Genomic DNA, 15,762 nt, shown 5'->3' on the forward strand with positions numbered 1-15,762 from the left:
TTTTACCCTTTAAGTACATACAACTATATTGTCAATTTTTCCTCAGTAATATTGGAAAAAATGTGACTAATAAGTAATGTTGCAAGTAAGGAAAAGAACACTCTAAGCAGAGAGAATAGCATGTGCAAAGTCCCCTGAGGTGAGAGCACATTCAAAGAACTGAAAGAAGGCAGTGGGTGAAATAGACAAAGGAGAGAATAGAATCAAAGAGAGTGCAGATTTTGGCAGGGCATTGTACGTCCTGCCAAGGATTTTGGTTTTTATCCTTAAAGCAAAGGTAAGCCATTGATAGGTATTAGGCATCCAATGACAGATTAGATTTTGTTTCTCAAGAAAATTACTCTGGGGAGAATGGATTAACAGTAAGGGAAAAATGCAATGGATGTGGTTATACCAGAGATTCAGATGAATGCTTAAACTAAGGTCGTGGACAGACATGGTGAGACAAAGAAAAGTTTGAGAAATTTTAGGGATGTGAAACTGACAAGACTTACTGATATATACGGGATATAGCAGTTTGGAGGTGATGGCAGTGTCAAGGAGTGTACTAGATCACTTGCTTGTAAGATGAAATTAGGAGAAAAGCTTTTTGGAACTGGGAAGTTACAAAATAATTAATAATAATTAACCAAAAAGTGAAAAAGGAGAAGGGCTGACTGTTTTTTAGTGAATTAAAGACTGTAGACTCCAGAAATAAAAGAAGATGCTTTAGAAGCTGAACACTGAGAGCAGAAACCATTTCTAAAATTTAGCATTTGTTGAACAATTATTACAGGAAGGTGGAAGGCAGGGAAAGGAAAATCTGAGAGGGAGGGCAGAGGAATGACATGAGACAGACCTTGAGGAAAGAAGAACTTATGCAAAAATAGCACAGTTTGTTCCAGATTCAAGAAATGACTCAACTTTGGGGAAAATAGGAATGCAATAAAATAGTTATCACAAAAATACAAATAAGCAAGCAAACAAAATTATATTCATTATTTATTTCGTTTCCTCCTAGTAAATAGCACAGCCTCCTGTTTCCACCTCTTTATTTCTTTTATTCTACTGTCTGCCCCTCTCTTTCTTTCTTGAAACATCGTGAGCTCTCTGACGGAGGGCCCACACTTCTCAAGTATTTTGAACACTGGTTCTATCATTATCTAGCTCCTTTGGACCACAGTGAGGATTAACCAGCATGAGGATTAATCGTCTGCCTTCTACAGACCTATCCTTAGCTATTTACTCCTCTTTTGAGTGCCCCCTTTCCTCATCTGTATCATGCTGCAGTGTTCTAACCCCGCTACAGTGTAAACTTCTGGAAAGCAGAATTGACAGGACCCCGACATAAGGGCGGATGGGATAAGTACAAGTGACTGGGAGAAGAGAAGAACATGGAATGACAAGCCTAGAGACAAGCGGGATCTATTTCCCAGGTAGGTGCAGATCTGAACCCTTGACCTGGCCCTGCTTTTCCTCCTGCAGTACAGGAATTCTGTGTTGGGGGTTGGGGGGTGAGGCTCAAGGAACCCCGCTCCCGCACGTTCTCAAGTATCTATTCAAGCTGGGGAGCCCTGTGGGCACATTCTTCGTGCTAAGTAGATAGCTGCACTCAGTAGCCACTAACACCTATTTCTGGAATAAACAGATGTGTGGATGAAATACTTGTGCAATAGAAACTTCTTGTGGCAACTCCCGAGCGAGTAGAATCCTTATAATCCCCGCCATTCATTCCGCAAGTCCTGGGCTCGCGTGTCTCCGCCAGTCACATGGAGGCCCCGCCCACCTCTGGGCGCGGCCCCGCTCGGCGCGCTCCTTCTGCTCGGGTCCGTAGCCCTCGGGGACGCGCGGAGCTGTAGGCAAGTTCCGGACCACAGTGCGCTTGCGCAGAAGGTGCTACGGCCCGGGGAGGGGCGGAGCCTGAGGAGCTTAGACTGAGGTGATAAGGAAAATACGGAAAGGATCTGGATGGCTGTCAGCTCTGGCTCCCCCGGGAGAGAGGAGATGGGCCAGGTTAGTGGGTGTTTGCAGGGTACACAAAGACAATCTGTTGGTGAGTTTACATTTTTACTGATTTTGCCTTTTTTTCAATTAAGCTCGGTGTTCAAGAGCTGATGCTTTGGAGGTCCCAGTGTTCTGACACCGCGTGCCTACGTGGCTTTGGGTAAGTTACCTGCCCGAGCTTCAGTGTCTGCCTGTGTAAAGTGGACCTGGTAATAGTTGTGGGCTTCACAGGACTTTTGTGAAGATGACATCAGACAGTGTGTGTAAAGTACTTGGCACAATGTTTGTCAGAAACGCCCAATAAGTGGTAAGTGCTATTACTCTCATCAATGTTAGAAGCATTAAGTATCATCATAATGTGTTTTTTTGTGTGCCAGGATCTTTTGTATGCAGTTGTTATGCTGGTAATCTTTGGAAAATATCAGAGAACCTGAGAAGTAACAGGAAGTTAGAAATTGGAAAATATTCTGATTTTAGAAAGGAGAAAAAAGTAGATCTTGAAAAATGGACTCTAATAATCTTGAATTTTACTGAGCACCAACACAAACCCAGGATGGATCGTATCAAAGGTAGTTTGTGAGGAGAATTTCCTGGCTATGCAGTGGTTAGGACGCCACCCTTGCACTGATGAGGCTGTAGGTTTGATTCCTTATGGGGCAGCTAAGATCCCACAAGCCAAGCAGTACTGCCTAAAAAAAAAAAAAGTAGTTTGTGAGCTTTTAGAAAAGGAACTGGTACTCACTATGAAGCAGTCTGCCTTCTCTAAGAACAAATAAATCAAGCCAGATTAACTTTTTTGAACAAAGAGTAAACTGATAGCTCAGTGGAAAAACTTTCTTTGGTTTAGTCATTTACCTCAGCCTGAGATGCTGCCCCATTTTAAGAGTCTCTTGTCAGAGTCTCTTTCATTTCTGACATAAATCTTACAGAAATAATTTTTTTAGCTAAATGGGGAATATGTGAATGCCTTTATGTTGTAAAAAATTCAAAAACTGAAAATGAAGGGAAAGTCCCCTTCCCAATTCTGTTTCCACCTCCACTCATCAATTTAGTGTGCATTTTGCTCTGATACTTAAAAATCTATCTCTACACTGATTTGTAGCAGTTAGAACTTTATTCTGCCAACTGAATAACCAGCAAAAGAAAGCAGTTTTTTAGTCTCATTTGAAAGGAAACCCAAGGGCAGGTAGTGTAGAGCCAGCAGACTCTTTCTGTCTTGGTTTCACCATCCACACATTTGTCCTCATGGTCACAAGGTGATTGCTGCTTCTCTAAAACTGAGTCCATATATTGGACAGGAAAGGACAAAAGCTATCTTGTGACGTTTTATATTTTAATTCAGGAAAGGAAGCCGACTGGAACATCTGCCTACAACTCATTGGCCAGACTGTATCACATGACCCTGCAACAAGGGAGTCTGGTGGTCAAGTGGTTAAGACTCCATCCTTCCACTGTAGGGAGCATGGGGAATATAGACTCCTGAGAGTCCTTTGGACAGCAAGGAGATCAAACCAGTCAATCCTAAAGGAAATCAACCCTGAATATTCATTGGAAGGACTGATGCTGAAACTCCAACACTTTGGCCACCTGATGCAAAGAGCCAACTCACTGGAAAAGACCCTGCTACTGGGAAGGATTGAGGGCAGGAGGAGAAGGGGATGACAGAGGATGAGATACTTGGACAGCATCACCAACTCAGTGGATTTGAGTTTGAGCAAACTCTGGGAGATAGTGAAGGACAGGGAAGCCTGATGTGCTACAGTCCAAGGGGTGCAAAGAATCGGACACGACTTAGTGATTGAACAACAGCAAAGTATAGAACGACATAGTAAAAGTGAGCGGTGAATATCTTTGGGCTAAACAAGTTTTCAGTGCCTGCTGCAGAAATATAGAGGTTGGTTTTGCTTTTCCAAAAATAAATTCACACTATATATTTTTGGCAACTTGCTAATTTTCCTTGGCAGTATGAATTAATACTTTCCGAGGTGGCCTGTATGAAATTTCCTTGGCTCCTTTAGCTGCTGCATAATACCCTTTTTTCATTATTCTAAGGCATACTCTTTCATTCATATGTTATTATCTCTAAAATTGGTTTGCATCTTACACTTGCCATCATCTAGGCAGTAGTAGTGATGTAATTGTCATTGCCTGCTGGATATGCTTCAAAACTTGCAGAATGGATGTTAGCAGCCTGGAATATTAATGATTCTGAGTCTACATATGACTCAGAATGTTCTGACTCCAAGAAGAAGATTTATATATGTTTTAATCAATTTATTTGATGAATACTCTTACTTTAATGTATGCATGAGGATGACATGGAATTAAAAATTCATGTCTTAAGTTTCATGTGGCTTTTTGAATAAATATAAAATAAAAATTATAAGTGTTAAGAAAACTTTTTTGTCATAGTTTAATTAGGAGCACTTTTTTCTTTTTTAGTGATACATAAAATAATGGTGTTTATCATTCATGATGTCCTGAAGTCAGTGAAATATGATTTTCTACACTGTGGCTATTCCATAGATGTTAAATTTTCACTTTTTTTACAGTAGTGCTTCAGTAAACTCTTTTTCATTCCTCCTTTTCCATATGTGCAAATAGTATTTCTCTTGATTCCTAGAACCACATTTTTAAAAATTCTAAAGCTGCTGGCCCCTCCAATCTATTGTTGTTTTTCAGGTGCTCAGTCATGTCCAGCTATTCATGACCCCATAGACTGCAGCACAGTAGGCTTTCCTGTCCCTCACTATCTCCCACAGTTTGCTCAAACTCATTTCTGTCCAATCAGTGATGCCATCCAGCCATCTCATCCTCTGTTGCCTCTTCTCTTCATACCCTCAATCTTTCCCAGCATCAGGGTCTTTTCCAATGAGTTGGTTCTTTGCATCAGGTGGCCAAAGTATGGGAGCTTCAGCTTCAGCATCAGTCCTTCCAATAAATATTCTGGGTTGATTTCCTTCAGGATTGACTGTTTCGCTCTCCTTGTTGTCCAAGGGACTCTCAAGAGTCTTCTCCAGTACCACAGTTCGAAAGCATTAATTCTTCAGTGCTCAGCCTTCAGTGCCATAAAGGTCCAATTCTCACATCTGTACATGACTCCAGGAAAAACCATAGCTTTGACTAAATGGACCTTTGTCGGTAAAGTGATGTCTCTGGTTTCTAATACGTTGTCTAGGTTTGTCATAGCTTTTCTTCCAAGCAGCAAGCATCTTTTCATTTCATGGCTGCACTCATCATCTGCAGTGATTTTGGAGTCCAAGAAAATAAAGTCTGCCACTGTTTCCACTTTTCCCCCATCTATTGGCTATGAAGTGATGGGACTGGATGCCATGATCTTCGTTTTTTTAATGTTGAGTTTTAAGGCACTCTCCTCTTTCACCTTCATCAAGAGGCTCTTTAGTTCCTCTTCACTTTCTGCCATTAGGGTGGTGTCATCTGCATGTCTGAGGTTGTTGATATTTCTCCTGGCAATCTGGATTTCAACTTGTGATTCATCCAACCAGGCATTTCACCTGATGTACTCTGCATATAAGTTAAATAAGCAGGATGACAATATACAGCATTGACGTACTCCTTGCCCAATTTTGAACCAGTCTGTTGTCCAGTTCTAACTGTATGCTTCTTGACCTGTATACATGTTTCTCAGGAGTCAGACAGGTAAGGTGAACTGATGTTCTCATCTCTTGAAGAATTTTCCACAGTTTGTTGTGAACCACACAGTTGAAAGCTTTCCTGTGGTCAATGAAACAGAAGTAGATTTTTTTCTGGAATTCTCTACCTTTTTCTATGATCCAACTAATGTTGGATCTCTAGTTCTTCTGCCTTTTCTAAATCCAGCTTGTACATCTGGAAGTTCTTGGTTTGAACATTCTTTAGCCTTGTCTTTCTTTGGGATTTGAATGAAAACTGACCTTTTCCAGTCCTGTGGCCACTGCTGAGTTTTCCAAATTTGTTGGCATATTGAGTGGAGCACTCTAACAGCATCATCTTTTAGGATTTGAAATAGTTCTGCTGGAATTCCATCACCTGCACTAGTTTTCTTTGTAGTAATGCTTCTTAAGGCCCACTTGACTTCACATTCCAGGATGTCTGGCTCTACTTGAGTGACCACACCATCGGGTTATCCAGGTTATTAAGACCTTTTTTGGTCTAGTTTTGTGTATCCTTGCCACCTCTTCTTAATCTGTTCTGCTGCAGAGTACATCATGTGAAATGCCTGGTTGGATGAATCACAAGTTGAAATCCAGATTGCCAGGAGAAATATCAACAACCTCAGACATGCAGATGACACCACCCTAATGGCAGAAAGTGAAGAGAAACTAAAGAGCCTCTTGATGAAGGTGAAAGAGGAGAGTGCCTTAAAACTCAACATTAAAAAAACGAAGATCATGGCATCCAGTCCCATCACTTCATAGCCAATAGATGGGGGAAAAGTGGAAACAGTGGCAGACTTTATTTTCTTGGACTCCAAAATCACTGCAGATGATGAGTGCAGCCATGAAATGAAAAGATGCTTGCTGCTTGGAAGAAAAGCTATGACAAACCTAGACAACGTATTAGAAACCAGAGACATCACTTTACCGACAAAGGTCCATTTAGTCAAAGCTATGGTTTTTCCTGGAGTCATGTACAGATGTGAGAATTGGACCTTTATGGCACTGAAGGCTGAGCACTGAAGAATTAATGCTTTCGAACTGTGGTACTGGAGAAGACTCTTGAGAGTCCCTTGGACAACAAGGAGAGCGAAACAGTCAATCCTGAAGGAAATCAACCCAGAATATTTATTGGAAGGACTGATGCTGAAGCTGAAGCTCCCATACTTTGGCCACCTGATGCAAAGAACCAACTCATTGGAAAAGACCCTGATGCTGGGAAAGATTGAGGGTATGAAGAGAAGAGGCAACAGAGGATGAGATGGCTGGATGGCATCACTGATTGGACAGAAATGAGTTTGAGCAAACTGTGGGAGATAGTGAAGGACAGGGAAGCCTGGCCATGGGTGCTGCAACCCATGGGGTCTGAAAGAATCGGACACAACTTAGGTGACTCAGCAATGACAACATTTTCCAGGGAAGTCTCAATTTAAAAAATCTTGGTACATTATTGTCATTAACTAGCAACATACTTCAGAAGTTCTGAGATTTCAGTATCTGAACTATACTGTACTGCCTTGAGTTCCAGTGAGGCAGATGTCACACAGTTTGTTTCCAGATAGCATCTCCCTAGGGGTGGTCTTAGTTTCTAAGTTCTCTGGACAATTTCAGATCTACTTGGACACCTGAAAGATTATTGTTAAAATAATGAACAGGGAATATACCTCTACATTATAGTAAGGGTCTTTATTTTTATTAGTGCTTCTGACCGCTAGAAGTGTTTGGGTGTTTCTTTGCAGTCAAAAGACCTGGCTCAGCCTCTCACTTTCTGAGCAAGGTGACTATGTGGGTCATGGGAGCTAGAAGGGTGGAGATAGCTTCACATATATCCAAGGAATTAAAAAAAAAAACAGCAAGTGTTGGTGAGGTAATGGCAAATTTGGAACCCTCATACATTGCATATATTGCTGGTGGGAACGTAAAATCATTCATTTAGCCACTATGGGAATTTTTTTTGGCAGTTCCTCATAGAGAATCCCAGGGACAGGGGAGCCTGGTGGGCTGCTGTCAGTGGGGTCGCACAGAGTTGGACAGGACTGAAGCGACTTAGCAGCAGCAGCAGCATAGAGTTAAACAGAATTACCATATGACCCAGCAATCCTACTCCTAGGTATATACTCCAAAGAACTGAAAACATAGACAAATACATTGATATAGGCACATTCAGAGCAGCAGTATTCACAGAGGGTGGAAATAACACAAACATCCCTCAACAGATATATGTATAAACACATTGTGGTATACATACAATGGAATATTATTTAGCCATAAAAAGAAATGAAGTAGGACACACGCTACAAGGAGGGTGAACCTTGAAAATGTCATGCTAAGTGAAAGAAGCTAGGCACAAAAGACTACCTGTTGTATGATTCCATTGATACGGAATGTCCAGAATAGCCAAATTCAGAGAGAAAAAATAAATTAGTGGTTACTCTGAGTTGAGGAGACCAAGGGATAGGGAGTGACTGCTTCATGTGTGGGGAGGGGGTTCCCTTTTGGAGTGATGAATCTGTTTCAGAACTAGATAGAGATGGTGTGGTTGCTTTACACTGCATTGTCATAAATGCCACTGGATTGTTGACTTTAAAGTTATTTTTATGTTATGTGTATTTCACTCGTGTAATAAGAACAAGAGAAAGTTCAATCCTCCCCACCCTTCCGAGCTTGGAATCCTTGCGGGGGCACGATAAAAGGTGCCTTGTCCTACAGTTGCATTTGTTGTGCATTCATTTGTTCGTGCAGAAATTCCCACTTACTCAGCACACAGCGTCTGAACTGCAGTTTGGGCTGCAGAGGGAACAGTCTCTGCCCCGGGAGCGCACAGCCTAGGGGGAGACACATCCCGCAAATTACAAAATAAAGCAAAACTCCGTGATGAACCCAGCAAAGGAGGGTTGGCTACTTAAGTAGCAGGGTGTTCCGAAAGAAAAGGGGGCCTTTGTCAGACAGGGGGCATGGACTGAGCCGATTCCTGCCCATGGCCGCCAAGTCCCTGGCGACAAATGCATTCTTTTGTTGTTCGTGGAAATGAAACAGTTTTTCAGGCCCTTCAGGAGCTCGTCCGCCAAGGTGGGAAGACGGAACTCAATCAGCACAAGGACGTCGGGCAGGAGGGAGAGGGGTGGATAGGCGGGAGAGCCCCTGCACCCCGCCCCAAACCTCGGGGGAGGTCAGCGACCGCGTCTCGGGGAGGTGGGGACTGCGCGGGGCCGCGCTCCCGCCCTCCTCGGCGCCTACGGACCCGCAGGCGGCGGGCGGCCCGCGAGGGGGCGGCGGCTCCCGGGCTTTGTGGCCGCTGCGCGCGCGGCGGGGCCTGGCCGGCCGGGGGCGCGCCGCCGCCGCCCGGCGCTCCGGAGCCCGCGGCCCTCCCGGCCGCCCAGCCTGAGAGAGGAGTCGAGGCCGCCCGCGCTCGCATCTCGCCGGCCCCTCCCCCGATCGCCGCTGCCACTGCGCCGCCGCTGCAGGTAGGAGGCTCCCCAGGCGGGCGGGTCGCAGCGGGGCGGGGGCGCGGGCCAGGCGTGCGGGGGCTGCGGGGCCGGTAGGGCGCGCTTCCGGCCCAGGCGCCACGACCCCTACCCCGCAGGCCCGACGGCCACCTCCGCTCACCGCGATGGGAGTCGGTGAGTGGGGCCGGCCTGCGGCGTACAAAGCCCCAGGGCGCGGACCTCGGGGAGATTCAGCGACGTACCCGGGGTCTGGGGACTCTGGACTCCGAGGGCAGAGGAGCGGCTTGGGGTGGGGGTGGGGGAGAAACCTGATGACCCTCAGTGCCGGCGTCTTCCCATCTCAGTGTCCCCACAGTATGCCGGGCACTGTGCTCGCGCTTTTGCATACTTGTCTTATTTAAGACCTCTTGTGTCCCTTACAGAGCTGTGAGGGGAGGGGTCCCTCATTCTGGGGCAGAGCGCCGAGCATCACAGCGGTGCCCGCCTGACCTTGGGAAAGCGCCTTTACTCCGAGCCCTGGCTGCAGCTCCTGTAAATGAGGGTGGGATGGGGGAGAGGGATGGTGGCTGAGAGTGCGTGGTGTAATGCCTACCCGCAGGTGCTATTGTGAGAGATGAGGTACGCAAATGATCATACATATTGAGCACTTTCTACATACCAGGTCTGGGTACCAAACAGTTGGCATGAGTTATCTAATTAAATCATCATGCTGGCGCTGTGATGTAGCTACTGTAAATTGCACTAGTAATCTTTATTTAGGAGTAGGAAATAGAAAAGAATTTAGCCTCCCTATTCTGATTAAGGAAATTGCGTGTTTCTTAGGCATGGTCACATTTAAGGTTACAGATGTCCCTGCAATGTTAGGAGAGCAGTTGTGGGATATATTTATTACACATTTAAAACCGGGAGGTAAAATAATATCAGGGCCAGGGGTGTGCATTTCAGCGTCAGGTAAGTCAGTTGTGTTACCAAGGAAATTGTCGAGTATTAATTAAAAAACATAGTTCCGGAGTTAAGACTGAGGACTGCTCTAGGAGTTTGGGGCCAGAGAGACAAGGGGTGGACTAGGAGGAAATGGAGGATTTTGAAGCCCTGGGTGGAGAGAGGGACCTGTGACCATCACCCCAGCAGTTTTCTGGACCAAGATTTCATTCTGCCCTTAGAGACCAGGCATCCTATCTGGAAGGAGGGAAGGGGGAGGGGTGGGGGAAGGATCCGGGGGCAAGATCAATGGATTGTCTCTTCTTACTCCCAGGCCACCCCAAAAGTAATCAGCTGGGTTGAGAGCCGGATGACAGGACCTCCTAAAGCACCATGGTCCCTTCTCATGATTCTTTAAATTCTTTTAATATGTTTGAGGAGATTGGGATGCTCACCAACCCTAAAGATTGGTAAGATGCTTAAAATACAAAGACCTAATTGATGTAATGAAGGAGTGTGTTTGGATACAACTCCCTTGGTTGGATAAGCAATGGGCCTGAGGAGATTATTTGGGGGTTCAATTTGGAATGAGGAGAACTGGAAAGATTCCGGACCCTGAAGAAAAAAGAAAGGCAGGAAGGCCCAGGCGCTGTACCCTGGGGCAGGGGATAGAAGGGGCACTGAGGCCCCCAGAACACCATGTGCAGAATACCCACCCAGCCCCCTAGTGCTGGAGTACCCAGAAGGTACCCCTCTTCTCCCAGCTTGTGACTGCATCTTCGTTGAGTGTTGTGGAAGGTCGGGGCTCGACTCAGGCTGACTTTTCTCCTGAGTGAGCAGGAAAAGCTTCTTGGAGAAGGGTTGTTTGAAAACCAATCTTGAAGGACAGGGTGTTTGGGCGCATAGATTGGTGAAGGTAGGAGCCCTGTCCCTAGTAAAAAGAGCAGGTGCTTTGGAGAGACAGATAATGGGAGGTTTGAGTTCTAGGTCTGCCGTTTCTCAGCCATGTAATTTTTTGCAAGGATAAAATAATGGTTTTTCAAGTGCCAGATAGGGAGCTCAACAAGCACTAGGACCTTTCCCCCGTCCACGGTGACATTTGTTTAACTCTTGTCTCCCGAGCACCAGTCTTATGCTGAGTCATATGCTTCATGCTGGGGATCCAGAGATGAGTCAGAAATTATGCATTTCCCTTAGGAATTTCCCAGCCTAGTGAAGGAGACGGACACAATGAGCAAATTACAGAAAATAAGGGAAGTGCAGTTATCCACAGCTGGCAATGAGCTCTGGATAGAACACTCAGGGCTAACTACCTCTTTAACAAGATTTAACAAGATGAGATGTTATCGTAGAGGTTTTGAATGCAACACCAACTCTTAATTTCTTTTTTTACCTTTGTCTTGTCTTTGCCCTGATATTCTCTCTCTTAAAACAAAAAAACAAAAAAAACCCACAGCCCAGTTGCAGTGTGTACATAGTTGTTAAGCTGCCTCAAACTCATTTTAGGAGGAAGCTATTATAAATAAAATCAACATAATAGCCTGGGTGTTAGTTAAGGAAGGCTTCACAAAAATTTCATGAGAGTTGGACATTGAGGGATGAAGATAAGCCCTTGGTGGCCTTTGGGGTAAAGGATTCCAGCCAGAGGAAGCCCCATGTCCAGAGGCATGAGAACACAACAAGTTCAAGGGCATGAAGGTGAGTTTGGTCTGGCTGGGTTGAAACGTACAGGGAAAGGGTGTTGTGGGATGTGGGTGGGGAGGGGGTACTGTAATCAGGGCCAGATCTGGAAAAGCCTTGGATGCCTTGTGAGCAGTTTGGACTTTATCACCAGAGGTCTACATGCAGGACTGTGGCATCATCACTGTGTTTTAGGAAGATTCCTTGAGGGGCCGGAAGTTTGGGAGGTCATTTTGGGAGACTAGGGCTCACCGTGGGCACAGGCAATGAGGATGGGAGCAGAGAGAAGAGATACAGAGATAAAATGTGAAGCAAGTCTTGACGAGTGGTTCCGTGGGATTGAAGAGCACACTGAGATTTCTGCTTTCAGCCGAGTTCATGTGGCTGAAATCATCAGAAATCGGAGGTTTGGGAATGAATAATTCATTTGCTTTGGGAGATTTCTGAGGTACCCATAATGGACAGCTAGATGGAGGTGGCCAGGAGACAACTGGAAATGTATGTGGTGTTGAGGGGAGAGGATGGGGCTGGAGAGAGGTTCTTCCTGACATCCCTACTTTCTTGCGATCAAATGCCAAGAATCAGCTATGTGCTCAAGATACAAATAAAATATAGTTCCAAGCCACAGGAGCTCATACTTGGATAGGGGACCCCCTGAGGCTATGGATAGACTAGTACAGAGTAATTCTGAGGCTGAAGGAAAAGGTAAATACGTGGGACCCTGGGCCCTGTGACTTGAGAGCTGTTGTTGCTGAAGTGGTGAGTGTTGCTGAAGAGGAGATTGTCCTCAGATGAGAAGCAGGCCGGAGCGGGAACACCTAAGTATGGGGACTTTCATTCTGTAAAAGCACTTTCTGTGGAGGGTACATGAATAATGATCCCAAGGGAATTTCAGGGAGACTGGGAAAGTGTGGGGAGATGGTTTGGGATGGAGCTGTGGGGGATGGGAGGGCAGGGGAGGGGTCAGGACCTCTAAGAACCTTCCCCTGGTTGGCAGAGGGAACTGTGAGGGGGGTGGGGGACAGGAGGTGGGAGCCCCTTGGCTTAAACACAGGGCTGGTTCTGCTCACGGTCACACTTAGACACAGATGGTAAAAATAAACACTTCCCGGTTACTTGGCCACCTGGAGTGGGTGGTGAAGGAGAAGAGGAGGGAGAGCACCAGAGGAAGCAAGTTTAGTGCTGGGTATAGATTGGAAAACCGTCTAAAGGAAAGAAAGAAGGTGGAGAGGGCACAGGTGAGTGGCCATCCTGAGTAGACAGGTCTGAACACCTGAGAGCAGGTACATGGCAAGGTGTGCACGGGAACAGGAATGTCTGATTATTCTTAATCTCTATGACAGATGGAGGAGGAAATGGCAACCCACACCAGTATTCTTGACTAGGAAATCCCATGGGCAGAGGAGCCTGGCAGTTTGGAGTCCACGGGGTCGCAAAGAGTCAGACATGACTGAGTGACTGAGCATGCACTGCGTCAGATGAAATCAGGAAGGCATCATAGTTCTAGCTAAACTCTTAAAAAAATTTGACATACAGGGACTTCCCTGGTGGTACAGTGGATAAGAATCTACCTGCCAATGCAGGGGGCACAGGTTCGATCCCTGATCCAGGAGGATCTCATATGCTGCGGGCAACTAAAGCCTGTGTGCCACACCTACTGAGCCTGTGCTCTAGCGCCTGTGAGCTGCAACTAATGAGCCATAACTCCTGAACCTAGCGAGCTCTAGGGCCTGAGAGCCACAACTAATGAGACCCTGTGCTGCAACTGCTGAAGCCCATGAGCCTAGAGCCCATTCTCTGCAACAGGAGAAGCCGCTGCAATGAGAAGCCTACGCACCGCAACTAGACTGTAGGCCCTGCTCACTCCAGCGAGAGAGAGGCTTCACGTAGCAACAAAGACCCAGTGCAACCAAAAAGAAATAAGTACATTAAAAAAATCTGGCGTACAGTACAGCAGTATAAGATGAAGCCATGAAATGATTTTTGTTAGGATAAATCCTTGGTAAAAGGAGAAATTTAAGATCGTGGACCATCTAGATATAATTAATAATTAAAGAAAGTGCAAATGGCCAGCAGGTTAGTTTCAACATATATTTCCCCTGTATTTATTTCCCTGCTGTATTCCAGGTGTTCTTCAAGGAGCTTGGGCTACAGTAGTGAGGGAGGGGTCCATCACTTGCTTTAGACATTTCACTTAGAAATAACCTACAAAGTTAAACCTGGGCTAACCTCCCCTAAACTGCTGAGTTGGCTCTATTCTGTTGCAGTGTTCTCTTTCTTTGGCTAGTAGCCCCACTAGCCTCATAAATAATCAGAAAATGCCATCTATGGGTCTTTGGCAAAGGACCATGGAAATTAGGTTGCAGAAAAACCCTTGTAACAGCACTGTTAGTGTGGGCTACAGCACTGGATGGGGCTTTAGAGAACATGCATGGTAGTTTAGAGATGAGGAATCAACAGGAGGAAAGGGGACTTGCTTAATGGCACAGAGTGAGTGTCAGAGTTGAGGGCAGTGGCCTCAGAGTTTTCAGTTGGGGTAACGGGGAAGGCTTGAGGGTACCTAGCCAAAGGGCATCTTGATGGTGAGAGGGTTCCAGAAAAGAGATATGGGGGGAGGGGTTGAAAACAAATAATGAAGCTTCACTTTTAGCCCCTCCTCTGTCTCTAGGAACCCCTGTAGCTTGCTCTGAGACTCAGTTTCTCATCTGTAAGGTGAGAAGAGTGGATTGAAGTCCCTTGTGAGTTTAATGTCTTAGGATCGATGTTGTTCTCTAGAAAAGATTGTTTAGGGGGATGCTGAGAGAGGAGACAGTCAATAGACCAGGATAGGAAATAGCCTTTCTAGGCTTTAGAACAAACTGATCACCCATAACCTATGGCCAGGACCCCCTTCAGGGAATTGGCTGCCACATTTCCTGCAGCACACTCGCCAATTCTGTATACTTTCCTTCTCTCCAAAGTTGCCCTGCTTTGTTCTAATGGCAGTTCTGATTCCAGTCTGTTCTGATGGGAGTTAAGGTCCTTATTCTAGGTCCTCCCCAATCTTGGAGTCACATCCCTGGGCACATTTCTTTCTCTGTGCTTATCACACTTGTCACCAGTCCATCCACAGTACACTGTGTTGTGTTGTGTCTTCATTGGACCGTGATCTCCTGAATTGTTTTGTTTTGCTTTGTTTTCTCCTGAATCTTAAGACATACCCCTACCCTGTCTAATGCCTGCACACGCAGGTGCTTATCTAGTCCTCGTGCATTCTCTTTGCCTCTGCTTTCTCTTGATCCCCCACCCTAGTGTAGACACACACACATCCTGGTCATTTCTCACTTTGAAACAGCCCTTGGCACGTACCGCCTCCTTTCCATTAACTCGCTGCCACTCAGAATCCAGGCCCTTCCTTATCAATTATTTATCTGTATGATCTCCTTCAGAGCTCTCTGTTCATATCCTATACATTCTTAAAATATCTAGCTCAAATGTCCTCTCGTTCATGAAGAGTGCACATTAGCCTCTTCCCTCTTCTGAATGCCCAGGGCGCTTTGTCCTGTTTAGGTCTCAGTTTCAGTGTGCCTGTCCTTCTGGTTGTCAGTTTCTGCATGCCAGTGCCCTTCCAGGCTCTGTGGTTCAGATTGTCTTTGTATCTGCCACATATTCTAGGACAGTACTGAGCCTTTGGCAGGAATTCATTACATATCTGTTGACGGGTTTTTTTTAAACCAGTGAATAGAAGAACCAATAAGTATTTGAGTGTATGTTGTATTTAGACCACTGTTTTACTTTTGGAAGCAGTTCAGTATGGGGGAGAGGGGTGGAAAGAACTAAAATTTATTGAAGATCTAGTCTGTGCTTCTTGACTCCCATTGCAGGACAGTCATATACGGGGACTAAGGCAGAGTAGTGGGTATTAACTCTTACTACAGATGAAGCATGAGGTTAATTGACATGCCCAGAGTCACACAGCTAAGTGAGTGCTAAAGTTAAGATTTGAGCCCAGGTTTTCTGCATCCAGTGTCTTCACTTCACTTTAAGAGCAGTAGTTCATATCCTAACATCTGTCTGAAGTCTCAGTGTCACGATTT

General features: G+C 45.5%; 1 protein-coding gene across 7 annotated transcripts in view; it reads left to right on the forward strand.

Moving 5' to 3' along the window:
* Positions 1–1,852: 1,852 nt before the first annotated feature.
* The window catches only part of MSANTD3 (Myb/SANT DNA binding domain containing 3), a 37,242-nt gene continuing 23,332 nt past the window's right edge, over positions 1,853–15,762 (forward strand). The window contains exons 1-3 of one of the 7 annotated variants that reach the window (XM_055579162.1): positions 9,170–9,259; positions 10,341–10,476; positions 11,463–11,704. The gene's annotated coding sequence lies outside the window, so the exon portion shown is untranslated. Of the gene's footprint in view, positions 1,993–2,075; positions 2,144–2,229; positions 2,291–8,560; positions 8,709–8,918; positions 9,104–9,153; positions 9,260–10,340; positions 10,477–11,462; positions 11,705–15,762 lie in introns of those variants that run through there. The other 6 variants (XM_055579159.1, XM_055579163.1, XM_055579166.1 and 3 more) reach the window with 6 other exon arrangements.

Source organism: Bubalus kerabau, chromosome 4, assembly GCF_029407905.1.
Source record: "Bubalus kerabau isolate K-KA32 ecotype Philippines breed swamp buffalo chromosome 4, PCC_UOA_SB_1v2, whole genome shotgun sequence".
Classification (NCBI taxonomy): domain Eukaryota; kingdom Metazoa; phylum Chordata; class Mammalia; order Artiodactyla; family Bovidae; genus Bubalus; species Bubalus kerabau.